Source organism: Lolium rigidum, chromosome 6, assembly GCF_022539505.1.
Source record: "Lolium rigidum isolate FL_2022 chromosome 6, APGP_CSIRO_Lrig_0.1, whole genome shotgun sequence".
In the NCBI taxonomy this organism is placed as follows: domain Eukaryota; kingdom Viridiplantae; phylum Streptophyta; class Magnoliopsida; order Poales; family Poaceae; genus Lolium; species Lolium rigidum.
Window position 1 is genome coordinate 148,090,155 of NC_061513.1, and position 9,410 is coordinate 148,099,564.

Genomic DNA, 9,410 nt, shown 5'->3' on the forward strand with positions numbered 1-9,410 from the left:
TTCATGTTTGCCTACTTGGTGCATGTAACGTCAACAGTGCCGCTATTGTCTGACACTGGCTAGATGTGCTCAATGTAGAATTATGTCAATAAGCTGCCTGTCGTTGATGGCCCACATGAAGCGGCTCCTAAATATTACGGAAGTAATGCATCCTCCATTTTTTTTTGGCTCATAAATTTAAGATGCTCCTTCCCATAGTGATGCTAACATACATTTCTTGGTTGTGCAGCCTGGACATCAACTGTCACGTGGTTTGGTGCTAAGAGTGACTACAATGTTCTTGTTATGTTCGTGTTGGGGCCAAGCCTGGAACATTTTTTCAGCTCTTGCAACAGAAAACTGTCGCTCAAAACTGTGGTTATGCTTGCTGATGAAATGGTATGCTCTACAACTAAGCTCAGTTATTCTTTTTGCCATTTTGTTTTTTATTGTTAATTGCAAAGAGAGTAGTCATTTAGCTCGGACAGCTTCATGTGAGGGTGTAACTGATTGCTTCTCTCCCAAATAAGCTTCCTGGAGATTTGTTAGATTCATTCTTATTTGCTTTCAAATGTCTCCGAAGATGCGGCATCATCTACTTCATTTAATTTACTTGTTTTCCCAACTATAAATTGCAGGTGCTACTCTCGTTGAAAATTATGGGACTTGAAGAATTTGAAATGACTTTACCTGATGAACCTGACGAAACAGAGGGATTAGTTTTCTCAAATTTGTTGCACCTGACACTACCAAAAGCGCATTTCAGAATGGTGTCTTGAAGGCAATTTTGCCTGTTCCATTTGCCCTGTATATATGTTGGGTAACTGGTTGTTATAGCCTAGGAGGTAATTTCGCTCCTCTTGCAGCCTATGCTCCCTTGGGGCGAGACGCCATTCCAGCTCGTGTGTATCAAGATCCAGGAGATAAAAGTGTTCCTCTGCTGACCAAGCTTGATCCTGTTGACCACATGGTAAGTTGGCTATATTTTTGTGGTTTCGCATCACATGTACTCTGGTTCAACGCTTCCGATGGTGTGCTTTGTTCTTCACACAAAACTATTGCAATATGATGTTTAGATTATATTGTCGGAGAAAGATGTAAGTAATTGGAAACTTCCTCGGTTTAGCAGTTTGAGGCATATAATTTTCTTATGTTGAAGGCAAGATACACCATTGTTTCTTCTTGTGGCTGAAAGGGATAGCAAGTGTCTTTGAGATCCTATCAGTATTAATTGATGTATAGAGAGATTAAATTTTGACATTCATATATTTATGAGGGGCTAGAAGAATGATATATCATTATATAGTAGGAAGTAAGATAATTACTTCTCCGTTGATTCCCTTTTCGGAAATTTTATATTCATATCTTTGATATCAACACTCGGAAGGTAAGATGCTGGTTAATATTCACTTGTGTGGCATCAACTTGCTCATAATTCTGCTGTTGCATTTCTTGAGGATAAGCCATGGTGCCACTGTAGTTGGCTTCCATGGAGATGCTTGTTTTGCCCACCACAAAATAATGTGTGAGTTCGGATTGTCATGCTATGTGCATGGGCACATGGCCACATGGCCACACTGTAGAGAACTGTGTAGTATTTCTTCGCACTTGTTTTGATAAGCTATTGCGTATTTTTTTTCGCATAAGATTTTCAGAAGTGCATATATTGTATTTTTGAAGGACTTTCTCAAGAGCATTGTCTCTGACAAATTAGCAATCACTTACTATAGCTATCATCCAAGAATTGCATGTTATAACTTTTTGCTAGAACTAGAATGCGGTGTGTCATGAGTGGTTTATTTAGTTGCATTATGGAGTTCTATTACTGTTTGTTGCAGCGTGTTTACCCTTTTTTGAATCGCTTCATTTCTTTGTTGTCAGGTAAGTTCCATGGTTGAGAAGGAGATTCAATAACTTTGTGTGGCCATGGGCTAGGAAGAGGACGCTAGATAGTTTGAAATTGTGAAGAAGACAACGGGAGCCAACACAGCGGAGGCTAGAGAGAGGAGCAGCGGACTGAGGAAGAGGAGCTAGGTCTATAGGAAAGACGTCCCCAGGCTCACCTCTGTGAGCTCCTCATTCCGATTCTTGTGCAACTTTGGGGATTGACCATTCTTTTATTTGTGCAACTCTGCGTGATTATTGCAGATCAATTGTGATGATATGATGGTTGTTGGGTCGTGATGACGTTGTTACTTTTACCTGGGACATGCGTCCCTTCACGATCTGTTGATTTGTATATTTTGTGAATATTTTTTTTACTTTGACTGAATCCCTCTATAAGGCAATATAGTTATGGCATGTGGTCAGCTTCATAGCTTTAGGAGCTTTGTATGATTTATCATTCATAAGAGTTAATAACATGTTAAGAACATATAGAATCAGTTTGATCGTCCACATTTTTTGGTGAGTTCTTTAGCTTAATTGAAATCAATTAGACATTATAACTGAAACAGAAAACAGTACTCAGAATGGCATGTGGGAATACGCCAGACTTGGTACTGAAACTATGGACAGTTGAGGATGTTATAAGCTTTGATACCAGCTGGATCGATGTTTCTAAGTGTTTTGATTTCCTTTTGGGTTTAGTGGTACTAGCTTATGTAACTGCTAACTGTTTTCACCATTTTATGAACTAGACTATGTACTTTTGTGTTATAACATTTTCAGAGTATTCGAGGCTGGAAATCATAAATAACCAAAACATACACACAAATTTCTCTTTAGGTCATTTCCTATAGGGTTAATTAGATTTATGCCACTATGTTTACAGCGTGAGATTCACATATTTATCAGAGATAGTATGTCCCAATAGAAAATTCAGTCTGCAACATTCTCTCTTCCTTCATCTCTCTCCTTGGTACAGTAACTTTGACAGTCGCTCCTCTCTCCCGAGCACTCCGGCGGTGCTGCTGCTTGGAGGAGAAGAGGATGGACTTCTCGGCCTATTTATATTAGTTTTAGGTGTGTTGGCGAGATGCCAGAGGTTGGCTTTATGCCGGTAGGTGGAGGCGGCACACGAGATCTGAGCGGTGTAGGGCTTCTGTTCGTATTTCTCTTGCTCTCATGGTCGGAGCTGGTAACGATGAGTAGGGCCGACAACTCCTTCAATAAGGCCGTGCTTTATGTCCACTTCTCGATGTGGAGCTTGGGTGCTATCAAGATTCTTCCGGTCGGCCGTGGCGGCGAGGAGAAGATGTGTGGCGGCGCTGTATCCTACGCATCAGGCAGGTGGTGGGGAAGATCTGAAGGTGCTTATTCTTGTAGTACATCGTCGGTGCCCATTAATTGGTGGCCGACTCAAGATGCTGGCGGGCAGCAACTCCAAGCCTTGACGCGGATGCGGCGTGAGGCTTTCTTCAACCTCCATCGGATGCTCTCTCAAGATCTAGCGACGACATTCCACTTCCTTCCTGCTCCAAGCGGTTTCGTCCCCGGAGCTGGTGGGGAAGGCCGTGGCGGGAGGTCTTGCATCGTCGGCGGAGACCAAGGACCTAATTGTTTTTTGTTGTATATTTCTAGGGTTCGTTTTGCTTATTTCCAATGGTTGCATGTACTTTCTCTTTTACTCAGGGTCCAGTTTGTAAATATGGTGTGTAACCGCCTGTGATAAATGAAGCCTGTTGAGGCCATTCCTGTTCAAAAAAATAAAAATTCAATCTTTTGCAAAACTCTAATGAAAAAATAATGGTTGTTGCTTCCTGGAATCGTGGCTGAGATGATGTCGTGTCGGTGTCACATATTTGGCATGTTCGTGCGATATTTGGATCCAAATGAAAAGCATTGACATTTTAAAGGTCGTTATAGGAAAGTATCAACATGCAATCTTACCCCGTTTCCGAAAAGAGGGAAATCTGTCTAACCTACTAATTCCTGGGCAAGTAAACACGTGATCACAAAACATTTCATATTTTCATACCTTGGTGAAATATATTTACTAAAAATGTGGATACAACTATAGCTATGAAAACTAAACCTTGATTTGCAAATAAAACGATCTTGACTCTGGCATTTTCCTTTCAGCTTCGACGGTATTATCATATTATTGCACTTTCATGAATTGAGAGACACCACACACAAAAAATGAAATTTACGGATGAAATGAATAAATGGAAGAATTGCAATCCTATAAGTTTTGCCTTTATTTGAAAATGGCTGGTTGTGCTTGCTACACCATACAATTGTATTCGAACTTCAGTATTATGGTCTTGGGGTTTTCCTTAAAAAGTACTTATATGAGCTACTGTTTCGCTTCTGCCTTTGTGCTGGAATTATCATATCTTACTGCAGCATCTTTATAGAATGGTGTGTCTACAATTATACTAAAGCAGTTAAATTTCAAGCTAATTATTGATACTAAAATAAGCTAAAATTTATAATTTTAATTTTTCCTTGATTATGTAGTTTGCGCGATAGCGCAACGGGTCATCTAGTGTTATTAATTAGCAGTAGCAAAGGGTGTGTACCAACCATTTCCTTTTCGCGCTTCTTTACATCTTCCGCTCTCTGTTGCCGGATCAGAGTAAGCTTGGCGAGCTGGACGGCGTAAGTGCCGATGCCACTGGACGCCGCTCTGATCAGGATGTTGCTGGCGCTGCCCGTGCCGTCGGACTTGGTGCCGATGGCCTTGGGGGCCTGGAGAGCGGTGAGGCTGGCCATTGTCAGCCCCGCGGCGTTGGCAGCGGATACGCAAGCGGGGCGGATAAGCGTAACACTCTCGGATGCTGCTACTTAAAATATGACATTCCATTGGCATACTATGTTTTCTAGCTTACACTGAACCTATTATTGTTCTAAAACATGAGCAAATTTTTCCACTTCTTAAAATTTAATATCAAGAAGCTGCCTCTATTAATTTATATTCAACTCAAAGATGGTAACCTGCAAAATTTAGATTGCCATTTCAACCAATGTAACATGCATCCTAGAAAAAGATCCCTAAATTTCAGTATGGTTCAGATCTGACAATATTCTAGCCATTACCTGCCACAATTGGGTCCAATATTCTATACAACTTCATCTTCTTCCCTAGCACACCTGAACCAATAAAAATTTAGAGAAATGACAAATCAGCAACAATAGACCATTACGGATTAGAACAAACCAGATTTCACACCAAGTTAGGTACTAACACAGGACACCTTACCCCTATGTTCATTCTTACATCACCAAATTACAGCTAATAGCCCAGTATTTTAGATCCACACGTAAATCAAAAGAGAGCTAGGAGAACCTTATCCCTATTTTTCATTCTCAGTGCACCAAATTACAGCTAGTAGCCTTCTATTTTCAGATCCAAATCTAAAACAAAAGAGAGCTAGGACAGAGAGCAAACACACCTTGCCTGAGATGAGGATCATTGGAATGAGGGGTTGGAGAATCGTTGTAGGAGGATATGACCAGCAGAAGATTCAACACGCAGTTACCGGCAACCAGATGGCACCTCCTCTTCAATATGAAAGGTATATTCTGACAAGTGATAACATGTGAGAATAACAATAATTCAAGATCTTTGATGCTAAAAATGTGTGTGAAATAAATTTCAATATTAAGTATGCTATGATTAGTCCTTCCTGGATATACCAATGAGAAAATTTAGAGAAACAGTAAAATCACCTCAAACCATAATTTCTTGCTCATGAGTCATGAACTTGCCAGGTAAAGCTCACTTGCACTGTATTCTTCCTGAAACTCATGCTGATGAGCCTCCTCGGTGAAATATGCCACAGGCCATCAGAACACCTCCTCTGAGCCAGAGCTTGCACCACTACAACTGAAAAGAAAATAATATGAATTAGTAGATGCTGACAAATTTCGAGAAATCTAGATTAAAGGCCAAGATCAGAAAAAATGTATGTTGGGTAACTCCCTTTTATTTTTTAAATATAATAAGGCAAAAGTAACAACCAAGAACAGCCGCAGGATGTAGCACCCTAAAACTACCAACTGGCTAGCAAATCAATAGCTGGCAAAATATGTGGAGATAACATGATAAGAAGGCAAGAGGGAAATATCAGCATAGCATATAAGTAACACAGTTAGGCCAACAAAAATAACTACCTAACAGACATGGCAGGTGACCAACAAGCACAATCATGAAGAAACCCCGGATTGAACATAACCAACCCCTGCAAAGAAAGAAGGTCTAGAATGGTACATTCAAAAACAAGGTCCAGAAATGATACCATAAAAAATATAAACCTATACACGATGGACAGCAAACACGGACTCTAAATCTGAGAACCATTATTGTTCCCATGAATGAATCCTTCATCTACCTGGCAATAGCACCTTGCTCATGGAAGCCATATAACTGAAAGATGCACTATATGATAAATGCTAGCCACATAATCAAAAGAAGCAATGCAATATACAAGCAAGTCATCCCTGTAGGTAGGTTAAACATGGGTGATAAAATGATCAGTAATAATCTATGTCCTAAGCATAAACATCATATGATATTTCAGATAATTAAGACAACATTTAGGCTGAAGGTAAACATGGAATTAAGTCCTTAGTTTGGGGATACAATTGACCACAACAATTAACAATGCAAGAAAGTAAATAAATTTTCAGTCTAATGATTCTGTTCACATGTAAGTGCATGCTAACAACCTGAATTCTCCATCAATCAAACCTCCTAAGTATACTGCAAATATTTTGCATTGCATACTTTGTAAATGCACGAGGTATAGAATGACATTTTGGGCATATAATGTGTTGATGTATTGTTTAAAAAATCTATATTTCTCCCATCAGTAGCCATCACTCGGGCTCGAGAACAGCAGAATCTTGGATCAACAACGGGAAGGAGAAAATATGTATGAAACCTCAACCAGCCTCAAAACCTTGCAGTGGCCACCACGCAGAGCCAGTGTTCGCATGGCAGAGCAGGCAAACGGAAGGCGATGTGGTCAGCGAGGTATCCAATTTATATTTCATTGCAATCTCGCCAGAAAATAAAAGCATTTGACATAGGGTGAGAAGAGAACTCTCCTGCTATCAAGAACTGGAGGAGCGGTGCTGAAATTGGATCAACTTCAGCACAATACAAAATGTAACACTCAATACTATGAAAGAAGCAAAAGAAAGATTAGTTCCTCACTTGATTTCTTGAGAACAAAGAAAAAGTAAACACTTTGGTTGATGCCGCACATGGTACTCTCAACTCCCATTTAAACCTGGCAGTAGCAGAACACAAAATCCACAGAGCCCATCCAAGAAATATCTGCCGCGGGAGTTGGCTGACCCATCAGCGCCGTCCTCGAGCTCGTGCACAGCCTAACATAAGCATCAACATCAGAATTTTGCAAGCAAAAAGAACAGACTGGATTCACTCACACTTTATGGGCATTCAAAGTAATAGAAAAATTTGCATCAGAACAAGACCTTGCAGATTCGCACACTCCTGCTGCAGCCCTCCTCCAGCTGCTCTACCAAGAGTAAAACAAATACTGCAACTTGATTTAGCAAGTGTCACAGGTTGCTTGATTCAGTACAAAAAATTATCAGCATAATATGTTACCATGTATTTCACTTCATCACCAACAGACAATGCTTTGGAGTTGGACCCTTCCATAAATGAACCAATACCAGAACATAGCCAGCAAACAGTTGGACGTTATTCACAGTGAAAGATCCAGATGGCCCCTAAATACCCCCAGTATCATATATCTGAAACAGAAAAATCAACTGCCATGTCAAATCATGCGATCTTCAAAGTCAGAACAGAAATTGAGGAAAAAATGTGCACAGCTCAAGCAAACTATGCATGATAATTCTAGTCAGCAGTAGGCCAAATCAAAAGAAGGAGCTCACCTGGCCTTGGGACTATTTGTTTGAGCAATGGAGCAGCTCTACACACACTAGCCATGTCCATCTGTGCGTGATGGCCACCTTTACACACAAGATGGAGGAAGTGCATCTTGGGAAAGGGAAAAATGGCGTCGGGGAAGAAGCTCTGGGAGAGGATGGTGCGGAGGAGCTCGAGGCCTCACTTTCTCTGCCTCCCTCGCACTCCAGATCGGCGCCATGGAACCACTGGTCCGGAGCAGCCATGGTTGTGGCTCGCGCCGTCGGCAGCGGCGAGGCCACCGCTGCGATACTCCCACTAGGGCTCAGGGTAGAGGAGGAGCACGCTGTAGTTGCCCCTGGCTGCTTGGCTGCTCCTCCGTTGCTGGCGTCCGCGCTCGGGGGGAGAAGAAGCCGCGACCAATGACTGCTCAGCCACCCCGCGCGGCCCCCTTCATCCATGGTCGCCATCGCCGAAACACACGCGCCTGGACGCCGCAAGAAGATGGGGAGGTGAGACGGGAGGGAGAGAGAGCAGAGAAGGGGCAGTGGGAGGTCAGGAGGCGTACCTGCTGGCGAGCGCCGCTGCTGCCTGTCGCCATGGAGCCGAGGACTCCTTCTCGTTCCCCGCGAGAAACCCTAGGAGATCTTTAGCCATCCGCCGCCACACCACGGGAGAGATGAGGAGAAGGGAGAGGATAGGGTTCTGGTGGCGGCGAGAGACGCGGGACCTCCTTGCCCATGGATACGCCGGTGGCTGTAGCGATGGTACCCGGCGGCGCGTCGCCGGTCGCCACGCACGTACGGAAAGCCAGGGGAAGGACGAAATGAGAGGTGAAAAGTCGATTTTGCCCCTGGTTCCCTGACCAAACACCGTGCGGCCACGCCTCAGTAAAGCAGGCCCCGTAAAAAATGGACGGCGCGGACCACATGAGCAGTAAAACTGGGACGATCGGACGGCCAAGAGGACACCAGACCCGAAACGGACGCGCAGGATTAAGCCACATCATTTGATCGGACGGTGCGGAAGTGAGGTGGTCTGGATGGAGCTTCTACCGTGCAGCAATGTTATCTTTAAGAATAGTGTCCTACACTTTTCTGTTCATGTTCTGGTCCCTTGTAGTGCTACCATTTTTTCTCCAGTGCAAAGCCGTTCTTGTACATTACTGAATGCAACATGTACCCAACTTGCTCGAATTTGGGGATCGAAGTCATCTGGCACCACATTTTGGTCAGGTTAGAGCCATCTTGGTTTGGAATGTTTTAGGATCATTTCCATGGAATGCTTTCAGCAGTGTTTGTTTTAAAATCAAAATAGGTTGTATTCCACGGCAGATCAAATGTGGTTTAGGCACATTCTTAATGGAAATGGATCCAAGGCGCGGTGTAATGTAGCTTCCTCTTCAGCCCAGGTTTATCAAAAAAAAAAAATGGAACACCTACATAAAGATCTGCATATGGTCAAGCACACCATTATGGAAGCGAACACTTAACAAATCCTTAAATACACCAACAGTTTGGTGTAAGACACTCAAAATAGCCATACATAGAATGGTCCAAACACAGAAATGGTTTAGTTAGCAATCCTACCAGTTCGATTACAAGCCGGATGGTAGCAAAACAAATGCAATGAGATGGTT

General features: G+C 42.6%; 1 long non-coding RNA gene across 2 annotated transcripts; it reads right to left on the reverse strand.

The window, feature by feature from the left end:
- Positions 1–4,702: 4,702 nt before the first annotated feature.
- On the reverse strand, positions 4,703–8,046 carry LOC124667968. Of its 2 annotated transcripts, XR_006991504.1 has the most exons (8): positions 7,798–8,046; positions 7,505–7,653; positions 7,369–7,433; positions 6,040–7,260; positions 5,596–5,752; positions 5,319–5,448; positions 4,963–5,016; positions 4,703–4,860 (listed from the first exon to the last, which is right to left on the reverse strand). It is a non-coding gene; the product is annotated as an uncharacterized LOC124667968 (long non-coding RNA). The 2 variants fall into 2 exon arrangements; XR_006991503.1 differs by having other exon boundaries at positions 4,703–5,016.
- Positions 8,047–9,410: the final 1,364 nt, after the last annotated feature.